A 15,986-nucleotide genomic window follows, 5' to 3' on the forward strand; every position below is an offset into this window, starting at 1 on the left:
GGAAACCCACTGTTGTGAATTTTATTTTGGATGCTTGAAGTCACTTAGGATAAAAGATAATGTTTGCTGGTACTCAGAGGAAGGGGGGGTGGCGTGTGTGTGCAGAGGAGGTCGGGGGGCAGGGGTAGCTAAGCATGGTGCTTTTTGTTTTGTTTTTTTCAGTGAGAGGGAAGACTGCAGAGCTGAGGAAGAGCTTTGCTGTGGCCAGAGAAGAGGCAGGGGCAGGGCTTCCAGAAGGAGTCCCGAGAACGCGGTCCTGTCGCACTGCCAGCTCTCAGGAAAGGGCCACCTTGGAATGCCATCCCTACATGTGGCACGCAGACCCCTACAAGGCACCAACCGGCCCAAGGCGACGGCCCATAGGGATAACCAGGCAGACAGAAAATCAGAGGGGCCGCCTTGAGTGTTCTCTGCTTACGACTCTGGGGCCTTTACGTTCTGAACAACTGAAAGGAACTGGGGAGAGAAGTGAGAATGGGAGAAAAAGGGCATCTTTTTTTTTTTTTTTTTTGAATTGCATCTTTTTTTTTTGCTATGTTTTTAAATTTTTTACTTGAATTTAATTTTTAACTTGATTTATAATATTGTGTTAGTTTTCCACTTACAGAAGAGGGATTCAGCATTTCTGCAGATCCCATCCCGTTATAGGTTATTATAAAACATGAGTTATAATGCCCTATGGTCTGCAGTAGATCACTGTTGGGTCTCTGTTTTACGTACTGTCATTTCTATCTGCTAATCCCAGGCTCAGAATTTGTCCCTCCCTTTGGTACCCACAAGTTTGTTATCTATGTCTGTGAGTCTGCTTCTGTTTTGTATATACATTCATCTGTAATATTGTTTAAGTTCCACATACAAGTGATATCACAATATTTGTCTCTCTCTGTCTGACATATCTATCAATAAGGGTAATATTCCCCAGGTACATCCTCATTGCTGTAAATGGCAGTTGTTAGGGTTGAGAAATATTCCATTGTATATGTATGTATATACCATATCTTCTTAATCTAATCGTCTGTTATACTAGGGGTGTTTCCATGTCTTCGCTATTGTAAGTAGTGCTGCTGTGAACATGCAGATGCCTGTATCTTTTTGAGTTAGTAATTTTGTTTATTTCCAGATATACCCCCAGAAGTGGAATTGCTGGATCATATGACAATTCTATTGTTCAGGTTTTTTTTTAAATTGGAGTATATTAATAGTTTCTTTACAATGTTGTGTTAAGGACTGCATTACTTTGATTTAGTAAAAATGACCTGAGTTTCCAGAGCAAAATTCCTATTGTCCAAATATAAATAAAATGGAGACAGCCTAGCGTCCAGCTCACCTGACTGTTTTGGGGATGGAGGGAGGTGATGGAGGTGGGACGTGCCTCACGACATGCTCCACCAGCTCCTCTGACCCCCGGCTCTCCTGGCTACGGGGGGTGGTGCACCCCCAGGCTCTCCTACAGGTCGGTAGGAGTGGAAAGTTTCCCGGGCTCCTGCGTGGGGTGTCCAGGGTCTGTTGCTTCCATCCGACCTGAGTAGGATGTTGACAGCTGGGGCTGCTTCCTTTGTGGGATGTTGCAGGGTGTCGCCTCTAAATGGTGACACCGCAGACTGTGTGACGGTTCTCACTGAGAAGAAACCTGGGCGCGAGCATCGGAGACTTTCTGACGATTCTGTGTCTCCTCTGTCACGCCTCGGCTGCCAGATCCATCACCAGGGCAGAGTCCTGACAAATGCTTGCTTTGCTGGTGTGGCAGCAACTCACTCCCAGGGACTCTGGACCTGCTCAGGGAGGACCTTAGCAGGCAGCGTCTGGACCTGTGCTGAGCAGTGGAAATCTAATGCCCCACCAGCTGAGCCACATATGATATTTCAACATGTTAGGTGGCCACGTTATTCAAAGTGAAAAAAAAAAGAGAGAGAGGTAAAATCAATTCTTACATTTTATTTTATATAACTCAATGGATTAAGAATCCTATTATTGTAACCAGTAAAAAGGTAAGATAATCGTATAAAAATATTTCTGAGCTGGTTTACTTTTTTTCTTTCCGTGTAAACACTTGAGATCCAGGATACAGTTTATGCCCACAGCACGTGCCACTTTGGACTAGCCACGTTTCACTTGCTCAGGGGCCCTGGATGGTTTCTGGATTAGATGGCGCTGTTTCGGACTGGTGGTTCTCCTGGGGAAGTTCCCCTCCTGCCTGGGGGGCATTTATCAATGTTCGTGGATCCTGGGGGTTGTCACGCCTGGAGGGGATGCGGCTGGCTGCTTCTGGGTGGAGACAGGGATGGTGCTAAGCCTCGGACACACAGTGCCCAGCTATCCCCCCATGCCCCATCCCCAACAAAGGACCATCTCTCCCAAGATGTCAGCAGCACCGAGGTGGAGAAAACCCAGTGTGGACCAATTCCTTTCCCCTTTCTTTTCCGCCAGAGCAGTGAGAATGAGGCAGCAGGTGGCAGGACAGGTGATTACTCACAAGTCTCTTGAGTTTAGCCCTAGGGCATTTTCCTACATCCCCTCCCCCCACCATGGCTTCCTTGCAGGGGCAGATGAGGGTGGGGGGATGGTAGCGAGTTCCCTACCTTTTCACCAGCCCAGGAGGTGAGTGTGAGTGACAGGACGCAAGCCACCGGCAAGGAACCAAAACCCTCCACAAAGTTCCACAGCACAAAAGCAGCTTTTGTGCTGCAAGAAATTTTAGGGGAAATTCATACACTTCTCAGAACCTGAGGACCAGCCCGAGGGACAAAGGAAATGCTGAGACCAGCAAGGGGCCTGCAGCTGACGGCGGGGCCAATCCTGGACATGAGCTGCAGCACCTGGGCGATCGGGAGAGCATCTTCCTACGAGAGCGGGCTTCTTACTCAACTTCAGGACCAGGAACCTTTCCTGAGCCTCCATGTGAATGTTTATTCTTATCAGTCAGAGAAAAGTACTTTTCAGTGCCTGGAAGCCACAGCTTAGAGCTCCAGTGACCAAGCGTTTGTCCCCTCCCTCGGTCTCTGTAGGGCTCCCCGCTCCCCTCTCTACCCGTCCTGCATAGGTTTGCAGACAGGGCACTTTCAGAAGTGTTTGTAGACGTTGGTAGGAGAAAGTGCGTGAGGGAGTGAATGAACTGCATGGAACCACTTCAGGTAGGAACCAGACTCCCCCCCTGTTAGTTTCAATGTTAAGTAAACAGATTCTTTTCTAGTCTCTCTGGGCCCTTGGCCTTCTTTTCCGGTGCTGGGGCTCTGGCCTCCCTGCCTTTGTCCAGCTCCATCTGAATTCCCGAGTTTGTCTGGATGGCCTGATCCACGTCGGAAAGTGAAACTGTGAGAGCTCCCTGGACACCCTCCTCCAGCCTGGGGCCAGTGTGCTGTGTGCCTCGTCATGCCTGACTCTCTGCGACCCCATGGACGGCAGCCCACCAGGTTCCTCTGTCCGTGGGATTCTCCAGGCAAGAGTACTGGAGTGGGTTGCCATTTCCTTCTCCAGGGGATCTTCCCAACCCAGGGATCGAACCTGCATCTCCTGCGCCTCCTGTATTCCAGGCAGAGCCAGAGGCTTCTATTAAACATACCCTTTCCTGGGCCCCACACTCTTGGAGATGGTCAGACCGCTTCCTACATCAGTGACCTCCAGGTGCTTCTCGTACCCATCCAGCCTCCACAGAGAAGGCTTCCTTTCCGCGTGGTCCTACGACCAGGAGCCCTGCAGCCCAAGCAAGGGACACCTTCTACCTGCCGTCTACTTGCTGGTTGCCAGATCCTAGGCAGTCTTTTGTCTGCGTGGTTGGTGCTTTAAGACTATTGCTTGCTTTCGCCACCTTTGTGCGTTCCGCAGCGCGTCCGTTCGATGGAGGATGAGAAAGCCGGTCTCCAACTGGCTCCGGCCATTGTCTCATCAGCATGGGTTACGGACAGAGTTAGACGCTCAGAGCTGTTTAAAACGGAGTTTGGAGAAGCCGTGCAGCCCTCACACGTGGATCCTTCCCCAACCCTGTCTGTTTAGTGAAGAGCTGACCGCTGGTGCTCCGGCCCCAAAGAGGCAGAGACGTCAAGGCTGAGGGATCCTTGGGAATTCCCAGGGCTCTGACCCTGCTGCCTCCTGACCTGGCTCCTCTGTGGTGCCTGTTTTTCTCAGGCCTCAGCAGGAAATCAAGAGTCTCTAAGTCCACTGGGTGTGCTGGACGCCAGGACAACAGTCCCATCCTGGGACATGGAAAATATGATGTGTTCAGCTGAGAACACGGGGCCTGTCCCGGAAAGGAGGAAGAGCATGTTACTTGGAGATGGATCAACCTCCTTAGTGATCGCCGGCCTTGGGGACAAGCTCCTGGCCACACAGGGTGCTGGCTGAAGGGCTCAGCCAGCGCATCAGTTCCTGGTTCTGAGCAGCTGCCCACTCTGCTCACGGGATAGGTGTGTCTGTGGAGACAATGTTGTCCCAACAGGTGGACTTCTTTGGCCACTGATGAGGTGTAGATGACGTCCTTTCTAGACACCAAGCGCTGCTCTTCTCAGGGGAATTCAAGGTTGTTTTTGAAAATGATTTTCCTTTCTCCTTCCTCATATCATCATTTTATTCGCTTTAAGCAACATCGTCCATCCGTCCTAAGTCATTTCAATCACGTCTGACTCTTTGTGATCCCATTGACTGTAGCCTGCCAGGATCCTCTGTCCATGGAATTCTTGGAGTGGGTTGCCATTTCCTTCTCCGGGGGATCTTCCAGATCCAGGGATTGGACCCACATCTCTTCAGTCACCTGCATTGGCAGGGGAGGTTCTTTACTAGGAACGCCGCCTGGGAAGCCCTTAAACAACATACACGGTGTCTTTCTTAAAGAAGATGTAGCCCAGAATCTAGGGCTCTGTTTACAGCACAGTGGCTTTCCTCAGATTGCTCCCAGGAGCTCTGCTTTACCTCCACAGCCGCACAAGCCCTGCCTGTGAGGGGCACCCAGGCAGGGTAGGAAGTGGCCTACGAGGATGCTTCTGTTTGCAAACTATCTCCCAGGCAGGCGGCTCCTGCAGCGGGACCTGGGCGTGTGCAACTCTGCAGTGTTGCCGGTACACAGGGAGATGCCAGGGCCAGGGAAACACCCTAATGCAAACCCTGAAACTAACCGGAGAAAGAGTTCCCTCTGCACCCGTGCTGTGGTTTTGCAGTGTTTGCTGACCCAAGCACATCGACTTAGCTGCATGTTAACAAAAACGTTTTTGGACGGGGGTGACTGTCACGGGCGTTTTCATTAAGCTGATTTCAGCATATCGTTGACCCCCTGTTCTCAAGGGGACACACAGCTTCCTCTGGGGCTGCAGTACAGTTGTTTAATCCTCATGGCAGCGGAGGAAGTTCACATCAAGGAAGGGCCCCCTCACTCTTCCTGCTCTGCTGGCTTGATTTTTAAAGAGACAACACGATGTTTCTGCTGGAGGAGGGTAAGTGCCTGGGAGAGTCATTTTCAGTGGGAGCATGTGGGGATGTTAGCAGGAGGAAGACCTTCTGTTTGAACCGCGCTTGCTTTCCCTGGCTTTTTTTTTTTTTTTTCCTACCGTAGTTCACCAAGTTGGAAGTTCAGATCTCCTTAGGGAGGTTGGAAGTTGGCTTTAATAATGCAGAAATGGGTCCTGAAACTACCTGCACCCTGGGCTGGTCTGGGTTGGAGGCCAACAGAGCTGTAAAGGCTCTTCTGTGTGGGGCGGAAACTCCTCCCGATGCTGAGCCGAGGCCCCCCTGAGAAGGGCGTTGGTCCACTCCCAGCTCCTGAGCAGGTCACCGCCAGTCATGGGCGCTCGCCCTGCACACCTCCAGCACCGCCCAGAGAGAAAACACACTCCCACACCGGGAGTTTCCTCTCTCCTTCTGAGCCCTTTGCAGGTCTCTGCTTGGCTCCCCCCACTTCCATTGCTGAGCAAGGCGGCTGAGATTGCGTGGCACCCAGACTCCCCCTCACCAGTGTGCTCCCCAAGGAGGCAGAGGCTGGGAGGGGCGGTGAGGAGAGCTGGTTGGCATTTCCTCTCTGTCAGCCCTGCTATCCTCAAACCCCAGATCGTTCTTCTTGGCACTTAGCTTATTTCCCAACAGATTCCCAGAATAGAACTAAATTCAGATCATCTAAGCGTGTTGCTGGGGGGAGCAGGGCACATGCTAACCAATCCGGGGCCCCAGACTCAGAGCCTGACCCCACTGGGCTCTTGGGCGGCCCCTGGCCTGGCTCTGTGCCTCCCCCAACCCCCTGATCTGGGTCCTCTGGGCAAGCAGCAGGCTTGGTCGACTTTCTCTTGCAACACTCTGACCACGTTGCTCACAGCACAGAAGAGCTCGGACAGTCACAGAGCTCCTGGCTGGTCAGGACACAGCGGGTGGAAGAACTGGGACTTTCGTGCCCCGGAGAGGAGGTGCTAGTTGAAAACACAAGTAGGTTTGGGTTGATTTGTGACTGTTTATAGGATTTTCAAGGGGATCCAGAAGTCACTTGTATATAAGCCTCTGCTGTCTAGCAGGGGACACACAAAACGGATGGGGGCCTTGCATTCAAAGAGCCTTCAGTCTGGGAGAGAAACGGGATGTGCAGCCACATACCTGGCAGGTGAAACACTACCCCCATCCCCACCCGGACAAACCTTCCTGCTCCCCCTGCTTCCTGACCCACCAGGCCAGGACCACAGATTAGATGCCATGGGTCTTGGACAGTAAGGAATACATTTGCTGAACAGTTCAGAGGAACTGTGATGAGGTGGAGGCTTTCCTGGTGGCTCCAATGGTAAAGTATCTGCCTGTAGTGCAGGAGACCCCCATTTGATCCCTGGTCCAGGAAGATCCCCTGGAGAAGAGAATGGCTACCCACTCCAGGATTCTGGCCTAGAGAATCCCCAAAACAGAGGAGCCTGGTGGGCTACAGTCCATGGGATTGCAAAGAGTGGACACGACTGAGCGGCTAACACTTTGTGTGTGTGTGTGGAGGTGAGAGATTGGGCATTACAAGGAACAACACAGTGGAAACCTTCGGACCCACCTTCCTCTGGTCCTGGGCCTTCCGAGGGATGAAATCTCTCCTCTCTTATTGTCCAGTGTCCTGCTGCTTGGCGGTCTCCTTCCTCTCTCCCCTTGGCGACCTCACACCACGCCCCCCACCCCTCGCCCTCCCCCCTCGCGCTCCCCCCTCCCCTTTCCCCTCCCCCTCCTCTCCTTCCTCACTTACTTTCTCTGCTCCTCTGTGTGGCTTCCTGCCATGGGCTCTTCCCTGGGGCTCTGCAGGCCCCTCCGTGGCTCTTCACAGGTACTTTCCCACCACGGCCCCCATCAGCCACGGGAGGCTTCAGCGGGGCGGAGCAGGCAAGGGGGCGGGGCCCTGGAGACAGTGCTGGACTCTAGCTGGATCCCGAGTTCCCCAGGCAGCAGAAGGTCCCCAGAAGCTTCATCCTCCCGAGCTCTATGACCAAGCTCTCCCACACTGTGTGTTCTGGGGCACGACTTCCTGCAGAAAGCACTCTCCCCCACGGACTTATAGAAGACCCGCTGCTATGGGCTGAATGTATACCCCGCTCCCCCTCCAAATTCACTGTTCAGTCCTAACCGCAACGCTTTGCAGGATACAGAACAACTGGTGCGCCCATTCGTGCTCAGCTGGTGGAATACGAATCGGAACCACCGCCTCTGAAAACAGCTGGGCTTTCTTTTTTAACAAAGATAAACATACACTTACCCTAAGAGCTAGCATTTGCTTTCTGAGAAATTCATTCTCTTGAAAAGAAATGAAGACATGTCCACATAGACACTTAACCACTGGTCCTCAAAACAGTTCTATTCACAGCAGCCTCAAAGTGGACACAGCCCAGCTGTCCATCCATGAGTGCACGCTCAGCCGTGTCCGACTCTCTTCGACCCTGTGGACTGTAGCCCACCAGGCTCCTCTGTCCATGGGACTCTCCAGGCAAGAACACTGGGGTGGGCTGCCATGCCCACCCAGAGATGGAACCTGCATCTCTTACGTCTCCTTCACTGGCAGGCGGGTTCTTTACCGCTGGCACCACCTGGGAAGCCCTTGTCCATCCATAGGTGAAGGGGTAAAATGAGTTGGGGTATCTGTACAGTGAGTTACTACCTTGCAATAAAAAAACTCCGAACTGCTGAGCTGTGTAACCACTGTGGCTAAATCGCAAAGGCACTGTATCGAGAGAAAGAAGCCAAGCACCGAAAGCACACGTGGGACACGACAGGATTTTGTTTATATCAAACTCTTGAAAAGACAAATCTCATCCACAGTGACAGACAGCAGGTCAGGGGTTGTCTGGGACTGAGCAAGGAGATGCCTGACGGGGAAGGGGCCCCGCAGAAGTCTTTTCTGAGGGATTGAAATGCTTTTACCTTGACTGGGACTGCAGTTACACACACATGTATTTGTCATGCAGGAGTGTCTTATTGCACGCAAGTTATATTCAATGAAGTTAATATAAATTTAGAATCAAAAAAGAATGTCATGTGTGCTGACCTGGAATACTTTAAAAGTAGGTCACAGAAGAATAAGCCTAGAATTACGTTAAAGATAATCACATTTTAACCATCTCCCCATCTCTGTAAATGCAGGGGAAGGATTCAGAAAAAAAAAAGGCAATAAAATGATAACTGGGTGTTACCCAAGGGGAAATGAGTGAGGTGGAGGGGACTTTTCACCTACAGTAAGTGTCTATTCCTTCTGTATCATTTGGTTTTTATAATCAGTATCTGTGTACTGTTTGTATACTGTCTTGTTGTTAAGGTTAAAACACACACACACACACACTGAGGCTCTTGTCCCAAATCACATGAGTCTGAGCCCATTCTGACTCCAAAGCCGGAAGCTAAGAGCCTCTAGGCGCTCGCTGGGGCTCTGCCATGAAGAACTGCAGCTGCCTTCCCATCGGCTCCAAGAGCAGCGCCAGGCTGAAGGGACAGGGTGCTCCTCGCATGCTCTCGGCTCCACAGGACACGTGGAAACACAAGCCAGTGTGGAGGAATGCCTCTGACTCTCCCGGTTCCCTGTATCATTTGACTACGAAGCTGAAATAACCTTGAACAGCTGTTTTGGTTGTTGCTGGTGAGTGTTTCCTGGACCCAAAAGTCCAGTTCTCTTTTGATCAGGGCTTCCCTGGTGGCTCCTGGGTAAAGAATCCGCCTCCCCTTGCAGGAGATGTGGGTTTGATCCCTGGGTCTGGAAGATCCCCTGAAGAAGGAAATAGCAACCCACTCCAGTATTTTTGCCTGGGAATTCCCATGGTCAGGGGAGCCTGGTGTGGTCACAAAGAGTCAGACAGGACTGAGCGATTCAACAAACGACAAGCAAATAATCCAGTTTCCTTTTATCAGTGGTTCCTAACTGGGGGCAATGTTGCCCCTGGAGAGACACCCGGCAGCATCTGGACACACTTCGGTTGTCACCGCCCGCGGGTGGAGGTGCTGCCAGAGCCCAGCTGGCCGAGGTCAGGGCTGCTGCCCCCCATCAGCAAGCCCGGGGCAGCCCCCGAGCGGGGACCGTCCTGCGCCTGGCATCAGCGCTGCAAGCCCAGCTGGCTGAGGACAGGGCTGCTGCCCCCCCACCAGCAAGCCCGGGGCAGCCCCCGAGCGGGGACCGTGCTGCCCCTGGAGTCAGCGCTGCCAGGGCCAGGACAGCCGTCCCCCGGCAGGACCGCTTCTACCGCGGTCTCCAGTCTCACCTAAGAAACAGAAGGAAACCAGCCCCTCGGCGTCAGTGATGGTGGTGGTTCCTTACAGAAAAGTTCTGTCTCTACTTTTTAAGAGCTGTAGTGTGAAAATAGAGTTGGTTGTCTTCTTGCTTCAGGACAAAAGCTGGTCTTGGGCACATACGTGAGGGGCGGCTCTGGGGAGCTAGATATAGTTGTTGGAACAGAACTGGGCCTGGAGCATGCGCCCTGGTTCCTGGCTCTGCACGCGCCTGCAGCATGTCGTTGGGAGTGCCACTCTCCTCGGGGTGGAAATAAGCACCTTCGGCTCTTTTCTGGCCCTGGCAGCTTTTATTCTCTAACAAGTCTGTGCACGAGTGGGTGTGGAGTTGCTGAAGCACAGCAGGAAGAAGGAAGAAGAAACCACGGCGCTCCGCCTTCCACGCCCAGGCGTGCTCCCCGCACGCGTGCCCGGCTTTCCATTCCTCACACAGGATTGAGAAGCAGCCACTGAGAAGGGCGCGGGGAGATGGGAAGGCTGGCCAGGGCGAGGTCTCCGTTTCCCGGCAGAGCAGCTTCTGCAGAGCTTGCTTCTGTGCTGGGATCAGTGTGTTGCTGTTGATTTTCAGTCGCTCAGTCGTGTCCGACTCTTTGTGACCCCGTGGACTGCAGCATGCCTTGCTGTCCGTCAGCCTCTCCCAGAGTTTGCTCAAACTCATGTCCGTTGACTCAGTGATGCCATCCAGCTTTCTCATCCTCTGTCGTCCCCTCAGGGGAGTTGTGGGTTGCCAGTTATCTTCAAGAAAGAAATGATGACGGACCCTGACATTTTGATGCCACTCTTTGAGGAGATTTTTTTTTTTTCTGGGATGGATGATAGCTCCTTTTTTCCCTTGGGTATTCATGAAAGAGGTTTGAGTTGTTTTGTTTGTTTTATTTTCCTTTCTGAAACAACTGAGGATAGGTGATGGTAAAAATATAGATTTCATGTCTTTGTTCAGTCGCCAAGTTGTGTCCAACTGTTTTGGACCCTAAGGTCTGCAGTGAGCCGGGCTTCCCTGTCCTGCAAGTCCATGAAGTCACAAAGAGTCAGACAGGGGCTTCCCTGGTGGCTCGTCGGTGAAGAATCTGCCTGTAATTCAGGAGACTTGGATTCGACCCCTTGGTCCGGGAAGATCCCCTGGAGGAGGGCAGTGGCTACCCACCCCAGTATTCTTGCCTAGAGAATCCCACGGACAGAGGATCCTGGAAGGCTACGGTCTGTAGCGTCACAAAGAGTTGGACACAACTGAGTAACTAAACGCACACACAAATATAGATAATAGGCTTGTTTTCTAGATCCTGTGGACACATGCTAAGGCATTCAAGTATGAAAGAGGGTGTACAGTGAAAAATAAGCTCTGGGATGGATGTTCCCTCTTTTCTTCTCAAAATACTCTTGGAGGAACTGGGGAAGTTGGGGACTTGTTGCTTTAGGGGAGCAAACACCAAACCTTGGGGCTCACGTGACAGCCACGGAAAGGAGGCTAGAGGGCCAGCGTCCAGGAAGATGACACAGTTCTGGGCAGACATCCACAGCGAGAGAGACCACTGCCCGCGACTTAGGTGGTTGCCTGCTGCTGTGTTGATAGAAGAAGGAAAACACAATCAAGGGGCAGGAACAAGGCAAAAAATTGCGGCCTTCAGAGCCACAGGCTGGAGTTCTACTGGCTTCCTTCTGGAATAATCCATACCCGTGTGTTAAGCCAGCCACTTCTGTTTTTCCTTCCATGTCCTTTTCAGAGTAAGTGCTTGGCTGATACAGGGAAGTAACAGCAGTGAGAGAATAGAACAGTTTCTCGGGCTTCGTGCTTTTGTAGAGCTCTGAGGTCTTCTTCCTGTGTTTAAAGCCAGTTCCAGTTTGGACGGAATCATGGCCTCTAGGGGCTGCCTGCGCCCCCAGCTGCTCAGGGCAGGTGTATTATACTTGAGTCCCAGGGGACTCCCAGGTGTGTGGGCCCCCAGGATTCTGTGCTCATGACGTCAGGGATGAGGGCCTGTGAATGGGGCAGCAGGGAAGGGTGGGCCCCGCATTGCTCATGTGCACATCTTATTGTCCCTAGGACTCCACTCACAAAAGACAAGTTCAAAGGTAAAAGTGCTAAAGATTTCATGATGGTGACAGCAGCGCATGAAAGAAGGTGGGGGCCCTGGGAAGCTGCGCGACTGACGCCCCAAGAGGCCGCCCTGCTGGTCTGGGTGTGAACCCAGGGCCACTAAGGGCTCGGGGAACCGTGAGACAAGACGCCTGAGCCTGAGGACGGGAGAGCCCAGGGCTAGCAGGGACTGGCTCCTGATGACTTTTTAAAAACATGTTTTAGGCGAAGCAGCAGGTGGTGACTTAGTTCACTGACCAGGGATCAGACCCACAGCCCCTGCACTGAAAGTGTGGAGTCTTGAACGCTGGACCACCAGGGAAGCCCGAGTCTGGCGATCTTGTTGTCAACATTCTCAAGTGCCCACAGTCCTCAGACTCACAGAAGTTTATGGCTGGAAAAATCCCACAGGAGTTTAAGCCTGGTCTAGCCCTACCCTGGAGGTCACTGAAACACAGCTACGAAATGTTCAAGGTCAGTACTTAACGCAGACCTGGACGAGGAGTTCGGCTCTCCTGCCCCGTGCTCCCTGCACCCCTCCCCCACTCCCACCCCTCCCTGGTGGCTCACACTAATTTATCACAGGTCCTGTTTCTATAGCCTCCGCTGATTGGTTTATTTTCATTGGACACTCTTTTCAGGATAAGGGTACATTATTTTCTCATATTTCTTTTTCATATTCTCCCCGCTCCCCCAAAGCTGCTGAGTCTCCATCTGAGATCAGTTAATTAATAGGAATTCACTTCCAAGTGGCTTCTTCCGGGTGACAGATGTGCAGAGCCGGGTGTGGAAGGGCGTCTGGCCATCTTCTTCCTGATATGTGTTACACATCAGCCTTGAGCTAATTTTGTCAGGCTCAGAAATGATCCTGAAAGTGATCCTGAAAACACTCAGCATTGCAGAAAGTCAGATTCAGAGCAAAGTCTTGCAGTTCTGTAAATATGCTCCAGGGAGCCCCAGGGGCTGCCTTCTGCTTGGCCATTAAGAGCAGGTGGGCTGGGGAACTGAGCAGACCTTCGTTCCCTCCCATGAGTTTTTTATTCAGCCGGGTCTCTGGAAAGGATTTCTCATGAGGAAAGGCTTCAACATTACAAAACGGTTTATCACGATGGATATGGTTCATCTAGAATATGATGAGATGGCTGGATCTGGACAGCCATATTGGGCTATGAGACAGAAGCTGTCTGGGAGGGGCAATGAAGCCGCAAATTAAGACAAACTCAAGCCCTGCTGATCATGGACCATCCAGGTTCATGGAGAGAAACTCAACGTCTAACTAAATATGGGGAAGTGGAGGATCGGCGGGAGAGGAGAGGGACCGTGACCTCTCCATACCAAGCTGCCCCAGCAGCTAGAGACAGAGCGGGGCTGGAAACCTGGTCTGCAGATGCCCCTGGGGTCACCTCGTGGAGGGGACCTGGTATCTCTAAGAAGCGATGTGTGTGGCTTGGCTGAGAGGTGGAGCTGATGGAACCCGTTCTACGGTGGCTACTCACCTGGGGAAGGAGGGGGGCAGGATCAACACGTACCTTGTGACACAGGGTGACAGACACGGAAGACGTATCTGTGCCCTGGCCCCAAGCAGGCTCCCCCAGCGCCTCTCCTGGGGCAGGACCACCCTGCCTGCCTCTCCTCTGAGCCTCAGACAGCAGCAGGAGCAGCTGCAGCTCATCTCCGAGGTAAAGGCCTGGAGAGGGTAGGTGACTAGGGGCCACGTCTGAACCCACATCTCCCGAAACCCACACCCTGTGCTAAGACACTTCTTATTATGTTTAAGGCTCAGGAAGTCAGCAGCTGCCAGTGGCACATGAGCCCTCCAAATTCTTGAAACCCAGTTAAAAAACAAACAAACAAAAATACTTGGAGTTTTCCCTGGGCTATTTGGAAGGTGGCAGGCCTCCCCAGGTGACGCTAAAGGTAAAGATCCCTCCTGCCAATGCAAGTAGATTTAACAGACGCGGGTTCGATCCCTGGGTCGGGAAGATCCCCTGGAGGAGGAAATGGCAACCTGTTCCAGAATTCTTGCCTGGAAAACTCCAAGGACAGAGGAGCCTGGTGGGCTCAGGAAGATCCCCTGGAGGAGGAAATGGCAGCCCACTCCAGTCTTCTTGCCTGGAGAATCCCCATGGACAGAGGAGCCTGGCGGGCTCAGGAAGATCTGGAGGAGGAAATGGCAACCTGCTCCAGAATTCTTGCCTGGAAAACTCCAAGGACAGAGGAGCCTGGTGGGCTATGGTCCACAGGGTGGCAAGCACGACTGAAGGTCGGAGCACACACACATGCCTGCACAGCTTCCCCTCCACGCCCGTTCTCCCGGGGACACGGCTTCACCAAAGGGATCTGGGTCCCTTCTCCCTGCCCAGAGGCTTCCGTGAGTCACCGCACGCAGCCCAGCCTGGCTGGAAACCACTGCTCATCCTGCCTCAGCCACAGGCGGGTCTGGCAGCAGCCCCCCTCCCCCTGCCCCGGGCGACTCCTGGGGCCCGTGAACCAGCGAGGGGCAGACAGCAGTGGTGTGCGTGCGGGGCGAAGCGTGCGTGAGGGGCCCGTCTTCTGCTGTGCAAGGAGTTTCCAGCTGTCTCTCAGGAGACGGCATGTCTCCATAGCATGCTGGCGACTTCGGGAGCTGGTTCAGTCCAGTTTGTTCTCCATATTTGAGGCTTCTTCCTGCTGGACCCTGGCCAGCCTCCTGATCCTCTAAACATTCTTCGCAGACCCTGGGAATCATCTGGATAAGTGGGAGGGATGTGGGTGCTGGCCAGGGAGGGATGATGGGAGGAAGGATGGGTGTGTGCAGACTCTCCTGGGATGTGTGGCGGTTGCCAGTCCCTCTGAACACTGGCCTTTTCAGCCGTCAGACCCACCCACTTTGTTCCCCGCTTTTAGGGGATTTTTTTTTTTTTCCTGAACCACACAGCATGTGGAACCTTAGTTTCCCAACCAGGGATCGAACCTGCACCTCCTGCCTTGGAAGTGAGGAGCCTTAACCACTCAACCACCAGGAAATCCCTGGGGTATTGTTAAAAGTTGGTGGTACTGATGGTCTGACAGGAACGTGGGCCTGGCTGTGGGGTCTGAATATTAAGGCTTGAACTTGAGGTTTGCTTTGCTAGTTCTAGAGGTAAACACGCTGTCCCTCAATTTAAAAAATTAAACCATAAATCTTTGTGAAGTCATTCGAACTTAAAGGAGAAGCTGAATGAATTATTCCAAGTGAGCACAAAAATGTACGAAGAAATTCAAACCACAGCCTCCTTTTTAATTTTTAACTAGTTACTAATTTACGATCATATTTCTCCCACTGGAAAGAAATTAGTTTTTGGACATTACTTCTAAAGAAGCTGCTTTCCTGAGGCAGCTCAATTTGAATATTCCCCACCCCCCACCCAGCTCCTCCTCGGCAAAGTGAAAGTGAAAGAAAGTGAAGTCACTCAGTCGTGTCTGACTCTTTGAGACCCCATGGACTGTAGCCTATCAGGTTCCACCATCCATGGGATTTTCCAAGAATACTGGAGTGGGTTGCCATTTCCTTCTCCAGGAGATCTTCCCCGACCCAGGGATTGAACCCGGGTCTCCCACATGGTAGGCACTGTAGGCAGACGCTTTACTGTCTGAGCCACCAGGGCAATTCTCAGCCAAGTATTTCTGGGCAGATGAATGCCCAGGGGTGGGTGGCCCTGGACCCTGGGTAGCTGGAATGGCTGCAGGCTGGTCAGCAGAACTGGCCGCTGCCCGCCCCGCCCTGGGCCCTTCTTACAGGGGTGAACACCTGTGAATCCATCCCTGCTCCCCGGCCCTGGGCCGGGCTCTGGGACAACGGGGTTCATCCCCGGGGCGGGTGGGGCTCTGGTCTTCCTGGCTTTGCGATCTGAGTGGAGGGGTGGGGGTGTCCATTGTGAAAACAGTATTTTCTGATGCTTTCTGACCTGCAGGGCTTCCCGCCTGCAGGGTAAAGTGTTGAGAGGGGAGGGCAGGCGGTCTGCCCCCAGGGACGGGTGTCCCTTCACAGTGTGCGTGTTCGGGGAGCCCCTCGCCGCTTGGGATGGCCATGATCGCGAGCACTGGGCCGGCAGATCACCAGGGCCAGCCGCGACTCAGGCCGTGCTGCACGCGGGAGGGTTGCCCTCCTTTGCTTGTGAAGCGCGGACACCTCTAGTCCCAGCCGTGTGCTTCTTTACCTTGCCCGCCACTGATTCCTCTGTCTCGGAGC

The 15,986-nt window shown here is 52.9% G+C and overlaps 1 long non-coding RNA gene across 1 annotated transcript in view; it reads left to right on the forward strand.

Moving 5' to 3' along the window:
* The window catches only part of LOC105603892 (uncharacterized), a 39,857-nt gene that overhangs the window by 5,442 nt on the left and 18,429 nt on the right, over positions 1-15,986 (forward strand). The window contains exon 2 of the long non-coding RNA XR_001436416.4: positions 163-9,058. This is a non-coding gene — a long non-coding RNA (uncharacterized LOC105603892). The remainder of the gene's footprint in view (positions 1-162; positions 9,059-15,986) is intronic.

The sequence above is a fragment of the Ovis aries genome, chromosome 20 (genome assembly GCF_016772045.2).
Source record: "Ovis aries strain OAR_USU_Benz2616 breed Rambouillet chromosome 20, ARS-UI_Ramb_v3.0, whole genome shotgun sequence".
Classification (NCBI taxonomy): domain Eukaryota; kingdom Metazoa; phylum Chordata; class Mammalia; order Artiodactyla; family Bovidae; genus Ovis; species Ovis aries.